Source organism: Belonocnema kinseyi, chromosome 2, assembly GCF_010883055.1.
Source record: "Belonocnema kinseyi isolate 2016_QV_RU_SX_M_011 chromosome 2, B_treatae_v1, whole genome shotgun sequence".
Taxonomy (NCBI): domain Eukaryota; kingdom Metazoa; phylum Arthropoda; class Insecta; order Hymenoptera; family Cynipidae; genus Belonocnema; species Belonocnema kinseyi.
In genome coordinates, this window is record NC_046658.1 from 78,749,378 (window position 1) to 78,758,105 (window position 8,728).

Sequence of the window (8,728 nt, forward strand, 5' to 3'; positions counted from 1 at the left end):
TTATTGCAAATTCGGATTCAGCGTCGAAAAATACATAAGAATATATAGGTCTGGTCAATTGCACAGACACTTTTGTTTTTTTTTGTGGGCCTGTGTAATTTTCTTCATAAATAGACGAATTTTGAACTTTAATTTCTCCGAAGTATCTGAATTTCTTTAGATTACTTCGAATTACAATTGGATTACATCGCATTAGAACTGTAGTGCAAGTGGATTATTCTGCCTCATAAGTTTGTTACTACGGAATAATGCGATTACTCTGAATCACTAGGATTCGCCGGATTACACTGGATTACTCTTATTGCATCGGATTACTAGTTCAGGTAACTCATACGGACCAGATCATCGACTTTTTTTTAACTCAAGGTACTTATTTGTTTAGTACAATAAATATAGATTGGCAAAGGTTTCACTTTATTTTTTTTTAACTTTAAATGAAAAAAGGGAAAAGAGGAAGGAAAAAAAGAAAAAGAGCAAGTTTCTTGAATCCAGGATCAAACCGGAAATATTAAAAAAAATGGAAAATAGGGAATAGAGTATGGAGTTTGTATTACGATGCTTTATTAAAAACGAAAAAAAAATCACTAATTTTCATATTTTTATTTCTCATTTGATTCTCATTTCAGCGTGAAGTATATTTTTAACGGCTCGATACGAACATTTTCCAGTGAAAATGTGTCCTAAAATTTTCACTTCACTGCTTATTTGGTACAGAAAAAAAACCTTCAGCATAAAAATGCTTGCTCTATCTTCAGCCGCATTCTTAAGGAATAAATGATTGTGCATAAAAGACACAACTCACAAGAGTCAGAGCGCATTCAATCGTCGCTCTGGAAAAACACCATCACGTAAAGTACGCAAAAAAATTCGTGAAAAGCTTCCTCTGCTTTTCATTTAGCAACGAGTTCACGCAAAAAAAGAGAGAAAAAAAGAGTGTAAATTTCTGCCTCATTGATCTTTCGTTTTCTATATACATGCGATCAGTGATCTCGCGAATCGCTCTTGGTGCTTGTGGACTTTTTTCCTTTTCACCTTCTCTCTATACCTTTCTTTTTAAAAGAAAAGAGAATTTTAGAAAAAGAGATGTGAAATCCACGATCTCACCCAATGCGAAAAAAAATTCACCAAATTCAGGCGAGAAGAAATCAGAGGGTTCAGTGAATCGAGCGAAAGTTTCTCGACCAAGTTTTCCGAGACTTATGGCAGTCGAAAATGGAATTTCCTCAATTAATCTGACGCACTCTACTGGGCTGTGAATTTTAATAGATTTTAATTGGACCTTCAAACTACTGCACTTCAATTAATTTTCTATAGCGAGGTACTTATTGATATTAATTGAAACTCTAACAAGAAAATTTATAAATTTGATTACATCTAAAAAATCAATGGCTAATCTGGGAAATAACTAATAAAAAAGTTGATCTAATTTAGCATATGCATTTTAAATATTTGGTAATTTGATATTAAACAACTAACTTCGTTACATTCTTTTTTATATTGTTTCTTGAATCAAAAAATGTTGTATCTTAATTAATTCCAAGCATTTACAATGTTCTCATTTTAGAATTTTTTCGCTTTAAAGTAGGCGAAGAACAACAACAAAAACGCGTCCTTGCTGCGTGATTATTATTTTTTTATTTCATGCAATTGTTTTTATTAAAATACGACATTAACATTATTGCCATTTTTTTTAAATTTCAGAGTATCTATTATCTGAAATAATAGGAAAAAATAGCTAGGAAAATATTTTTGATAAACAATGAAAACTGACACCTCAACTTCCGAACTAATATTTATATAATATTTTTTTATAATATATAGACAATTATACCATTGATTTTTGGTTACAATGTGCTAAACAACAGACAACAATAATAGGAAAACGCTCAAATATCCTAAAGTTATTCAAAATTGTATAAATTTAATTTTTGAATTCAAATATGCTTTTAGTTTAAAATAATATTTCCGGTGAAAAATAACCGGTATACCTTATTAATAATAATGATAATAGTAATCAGAATTAGAGACCCTTTGTTCAATATCTGAGTCTGAATCTCCGGACATATTTGATGTACTTTTACCATACCTCATGCACTTAGCTGCAACTCTGTGTTGGTGGTGAGGTAAAAAGCCAGACTTTGTCCAATACGTCAAATCAGGCATTCTGTTCTTATGAGATTACTTGTTTACATTACAAAAATGTGTACGTGACTGATAATATGTACCGGGATAGCAATGCGCCTTTATTTCTTGGCAGAGAAAAGTGGGGAAAATGTTAGGAGAGAACACCATCGACAGTACTTACTTTAGTACCCAGAGCTAGTTATAAGAATAAATTAGCAGATTCCAGCATACCAAAAACTCTTAATAGCTGTTAACATATTGCTTTCGGCTGTTGAAATAGCTGCCATCAAATGGAAGTGGTACATCAGCTTCCTGTTGATAAACTCTCTCTGAAAGCTGCGAATAACAAAGAGTTAATTGAAGCTAATCACAAATGATATGCATGCACTTACAAAATACCGCAACAACAAGCTTTTACCTATGCATTTGAACGCAGAACTAACTGCTTTAAAGGTTCAAACTCTTCTCTATTGTGCAGCTTTGACAGCCTTTAGAACGTTGGGCCGCAGAACTAGACCCACCAATGGAATCTTCGCCACAGTAAGGGAACGAGATCGAACAGGGAAGATCAGGTTGGATATAAAGGTCAGCAGAGTAAGCAGCAAATTGGGTCGGTTGACTGCATATAAGAAAGAAAATCGAAGCACCATGCTACTGAAATCATCCCCCATCCGAGCATTAAGGCATGAATACCAGCAATATAGGATGAGATTTTAGATTCCCAATGGTAGAAACTAAATGTTCTTGCTGCTGGACAACGTCAATACGCCAAAAGTAGTCGAAGATAGCAGCAAAATCGAACCTTTCTAGTTCAGAAAAGAAGGTTCTACGTGAACTGAGTTTAAAGCATCATAATCAGCAAGAAACTGAATTCCCTCAATTAGAAGACATGACTGACTACTGGTAGGGTATTTGGATATAAACGAACAGCAGCAATTTAGGCGCTGCGTAGTTGCAACTAGGCCTGTCCAAAAAGGGAAATCGACTCGAAGGCCACATGTATCAGTGGAGGTGGAAAACTCGAATCTGGCAGTTGACCCTAGGTCCAGACATGGAGGATAATTTCGAGTACAAGTACCTGATAAGTGTGCATCCTGCGTTGGCAAGATGTATTCACACGTTCATCAAACACCTAAATCTAATGTCAGGCTTTATGCTCAGAAGTATTCTCACTGCGAACAAAATGGCATTCTTACAGAAGAGCGTAAAAGATATGGTAAAAATTCGCAGGGCAGTGAAGAACTAGTCAAGATAGACTTAAGCACGTAAACATTAAAGAAACTTGTACATGGAATACATTTACTACAATCAAACGTTTTTTTCTTTTGAAATACATCATTATTTGCGGGAAGTCTTAAAAAATTACAAAGTCTGCCTACGCATCATCGACTTTCCAAGTCGTGCGATGATGATTTGGGATACTAGAATCCAGCATTTTGATCATAAACAACTAAGAATAACTAGATTAATATGCATTATGATGGGTATCTTTCGAAGAGACTCCTCCATTTCATTGTCTCATGGGTTCAGAATACATGACAACGAAGATGGTCATGGACTGATTCACATTCTAAACATGGATAAACTGAATCTATATGCTGGTTCAAACCAAAAACTTAAACAAGTGATCAATGTCACAAAGCATTTTTCCAATTATATACACATTGAGTTCGGACTAGATAAATGCAGAACAGTGCATATAATCAGACGAGAATTGGGGAACGCATAGCTAAAGAACGAGAATGACATCAAAGCGAGTAAGAGCGAGTCATATAAATATCTGGGTATTCTATAATCTAAGGATATTCAGCATGCGACAGTTATGAAAAGCCTGATGGCTGCATTCAATACAAGACTCTGATTAATTCTGAAGGGCTCCCCCTACTTTGCAAACAAGATCAGGACTATCAACACCTACGCCATCCCTGATCTCGTGAACTCCATTGAGCTCATCAAATGGTCTAACACTGACCTTGAAAGATTATACAGAACCATCTGCGTCGAAACGACGAAGCACCGAATACACGATAGTAATTCGGCGATTGAAAGGGTAGTTCAACCATACGATATATAGAGTTAAAGGGCGTTTTTATGTCAAGAAATGTATATAAGTCACATGTTATACAATCGCGGGACTATTTTAACAGCCAATGAGATGCTGCGCTGTACAACAAAATTTGTAAAGCGGATCTCAATTTCACGCAGTTGAAATTATCCTCAAAGGAGGCCTTGAATATCAGGGCGAAAATCATAGAGGAATAATTAGAAGCGCAATGGAAGCGAAAAGCCATTCACAGCGAGGACACCAAAGCGTTATATCAACATGAAGTGGATAGTGAGTCATTCAATATTTGACTAAAAAAGGGCCAATCCACCTGAAAAAAGTAAGAAAAGTGAGAAAAAAGACTCAAGAGTCGACATCATCGTCATTATTTTGTCCACTTAATCGGAATTTTCAGATAACCTATACAATCAAGATTCATGTCAACTTCAACACTCGAAGCTACTGTGTAAGTACAACAGCGGTAAAAACTAATGATTAAAAATCGGGTTCACCCGAGAAAAAGTTTAAAACAAAATCATTATAATGATAATAAATGATAATACCCTATTACTGTTCAAATATTGTGAATCCTCTTTTAAACCTAATGCATTGAATGTCTATTAATTTGCCAAAACATTATTTGCCAATAGTCATGTTTATTTATGAAATTCTCATTTAAAATTGTGCCAATATAACATTGTTAATAATTATTTTCAATAAAAATTTTATATAATATAATTTTTAATTTTCATCAATTTTCAGCTGTTGAAAAGTCAATGTGCAAGTTTTTTCAATTTTTACCAATCTAAAAGTTTAGTTTTTACTTGTAGAAAATTCAAATCTTTTATATTCATTAGAATATGTAGAAGTCGTATGAAATACCTTTATTAACTAAATTCAATTAAACTTATTTCTAAAGTATTTGTAATCGCTATGAATCGCTATGCTCTTGAATTTCTTTAGAATTCCTTAAAATTCCTGAAAAATGTTGGAAATGTAGAATCCTCTAAGATTCACTGAAATGTTTCGAAATGTTACCAAGTTTCTTGAAATCCGTGGAAATATTTTTTATTTCTTGAAAACCGATGAAATACTTTAGAATTACTTAAAATATTTGACAATCCCATGAAATTCCTTGAAATACATTGAAGTGTTTGGCATCGTTGAACTCTTTGAAAATTCTGTAATATGTTTCTTTCTTCTTCTGCAAGAATTCTTCCAATATTTTCACATTATTTTCTTCTAATTTTTTAAGAAGTAATTTCCATACTGAATTTCCTATAATATTTTTTTCATAAGGAGGGATTGCAAGGAATTTCATGGGATTACAAGAGATTGCAAAATATTACAGAGAAAGTGTACACCATATTGCGGGAGTAATTAATTAAAAATAATGGAAAAAGTCGGGATACAAAAAACATCGTAAAAGCGAACGGAAACATAAGAGCTTTACTGTGGACAAAGTGTATGAATGAATTTGAAGATTATTATTTCTAATAATTATTTTAATTTCTTATTAATTATCTAATCCTTTCAGCTTATCTTATTCTTGTTGTCACTAGTGTCCTCTTTTAATACAGAATATTTAATAAATAATTGCGTTTTAATTATGTCTTTTTAATTCACCTTTGGGAGCGTCCAAATATTTCGTGACACTATAATAGGTGGTGGGAGGTCTGTCTACCCTAACGTCACAAATTTGCACAAAGGAGGGGGGTCGCAAAGGTTTAGTAACACGTGACACTTCTTTAATAAAAAAATAAAATTTAAACTATATATACGTTAAATGTCAATATCAACGACCAAAAGATGAATTTTCAACCAATTAGCTTAATTCTGAACTGAAAAAGATAAATTTACAACCAAAAATGGAATGTTTAAGTTTTTAATAAGAAAGAACTATTCAAAAAAAGTAGTAACAACAAGTTGAATTCAATGAAAAAGATGAACTTTTAACAGAATAGTTAAATCCTCAAACAAATAAATGAATTTTCAACTTAAAAAGATAACTTGACAAAGTTGAAATTAAAAAAAGAATTACAACTACATAAATGAATTTTCTACACTGAATAGTTAATTTAAAGCTTATAAAGGGAAAGCTTTTATGCAAAAATGGGATAGCAGAGAGAAAATGATTTTTTAACAGAAAAAAACGAATTTCCGAAAAAAAGTTAATTTTTTTCATGAATAATTTAATTTGTAGCGAAAAACTTTCATTTTTCACCAAATTACTTGAATTTTCAACTAAACAAATGGATTTTCTACATGCCGTGGAATTTGCATTTCGAGAATATGAATTTTCACCAAAAAGGCTAATTTGCAACAAAATGGTTGAATTTACAATTAAAATAATAAATATTTTTTAAAAACATGGTTTTTACGAATTAGTTCAATCTTAAACTAAATAGTTTATTTTTAAAGAAAAAAATGAATTCTCAAAGAAACATGTAATATTTCATATTTAAACACAAAAATATTAAATCCTCAACCAAGTAGTTGCATTTTCAACCAAAACGCGTGATTTTGCAACCAAAAAGATTAATTTTCTACCAAAAAATACGGATTTTCAACAAAATACTCCAATCGTCAACATTTAACTAAAGAGTTGAATCTTGAATAATAAACTCGATTTTTTTCATTAGGTTTAATTTTCTACAAATAAAGACGAATTATCAACAGGTAACCCCTATTTTCCATTTTTCGAATTTCTTTACTTTGATTCCAACCCCCTCCCCCTAGTTTTTTAATGCCCAACGAAATAATCTCCGAATTTGAGCTAAGTCGGTTAATATTTAGGGGTCGTACAAAGACCATGAAGTTTCTAATTTATTTAAGATGTGTAAATGTCAGCTTTTTGTGAATCTAATATTTAAACGCGATTGTATGTTACAAATAATTCTGTATTTAATTTATTGTTCAGAATTCGTCAGAGAATAAAAATCAATAATAGATTTTCAGGGTGAACATTTACGAATATTCTTAAGAAACAAATTTTTACTTAAAAATATTCAAACCTGTCGAAAATTTGATAAGATAAATTATTTCTGCTACTTTTGGTATAGTTAATTTATATAAGTATATAGTTGATCAAACAAGTATTATTTAAACAATTTTAAAATTATTTAACCAAATTACTTTATTGTAATCATTGACTAACGAACTCATACCATCTAAAAAATACGTTACGAGTAAAAAAACTGGGGTATCCTTAATTAACATTTATGAATATTTATGAGAAAAAAACTTTCCAAATGTGTTAACAAATCGCAATATTACGTAAGAATAAAATTTGTCCCTTATGCGAGCTGTTTGGTCAGTGGACATATTAGTTTTCCACAGATTTGGATTTGAAACTTTTATAATTAATTACAAACAAACTGAGAGTCATATTAAAAACCTAAAAACACTTTCAGATTCGTCTCCGAAATATCTAGGTGCACATTTTTTACAATTTATCAAACAGTTACATTATCTTTCATATTTTCTCAATTGTTATAAACAAACTAATCGTCTGATCAACAAAAAAACACACTATTGCATTCGCCTTGGAAATATCTAGGTGCCCCCTTTTTAAACAATTTTTTAATCAATTATCGTGTTTTTTTATAATTAATTACCAAAGTTTAAAATCATCTACAACTACACGGCAAATGTAGGCTTATCAGAAAATGCGCTAATTCTTTTAAAAATTTATTAAACAAAAAAAAATGCACACCTAGATATTTCGGAGATGAATCTGAAGTTTTTTTTATATTTTCTTGATATGACTGTTAGCTTGTTTATAATTAATTACAAAAGTTTCAAATATATAGATGTGTCAAAATTCAATGCCGTCAAAGTTTATGATCTAAAAAACAGTTTAAAAAATTTTCAGTTATTAACGAAACTAAATATTGAGATAAAAAAAAAGTTTTGGTTAAAGTTGTTGCTTTAATTCTTATTATCAAAAACAATTTTTTAATGTCTTTCAGTTTGTACTGTTGAATGCAAAATTAGACGAAGTAACATTTTTACAAAAAAAATGTATATCTGCTTTTAATTACAGGTATTATGTTGAGTTTTAACTAGCATATGAATCTATTAATCAAGCCTTGTAGTTTTCCTATCAATAATTCCTGACGAGGAGGCCTAAATTGGCCTCGAAACAAGTTGGAAGAAGGAAGAGGCTGCTTTTGATTAACTTTTTTCTTTTCTCTTCTTCTTTTTTTATTTGTTATTTAATTCTCTCTAATTAGCCGAAAAGTGAGGTAGTTTGGAAATCTTATTAAAAAAAAGATTCACCATGAAAATTGTGAATCTTTTTCGAGCTCGTTGTGCATACAATTTATATGAGAAATTAGATTACATTTCAATCTTAAATAACAAAAAATTAAACAGGGAATTATTTCTGATAGAACATTGTGTTTCAATATTAGATTTAGACCAAATTGACTTATTGTTAAATCAATGGAAAACTTGATGGTTTCGCGCAATCCAGCTACTTAGTCCTAACCATTTTGGCTCAAATTTTGAGATAATTTTTTGGGGAATTCGAGCAAAACTTTGGGGGGGGGGGGGGGG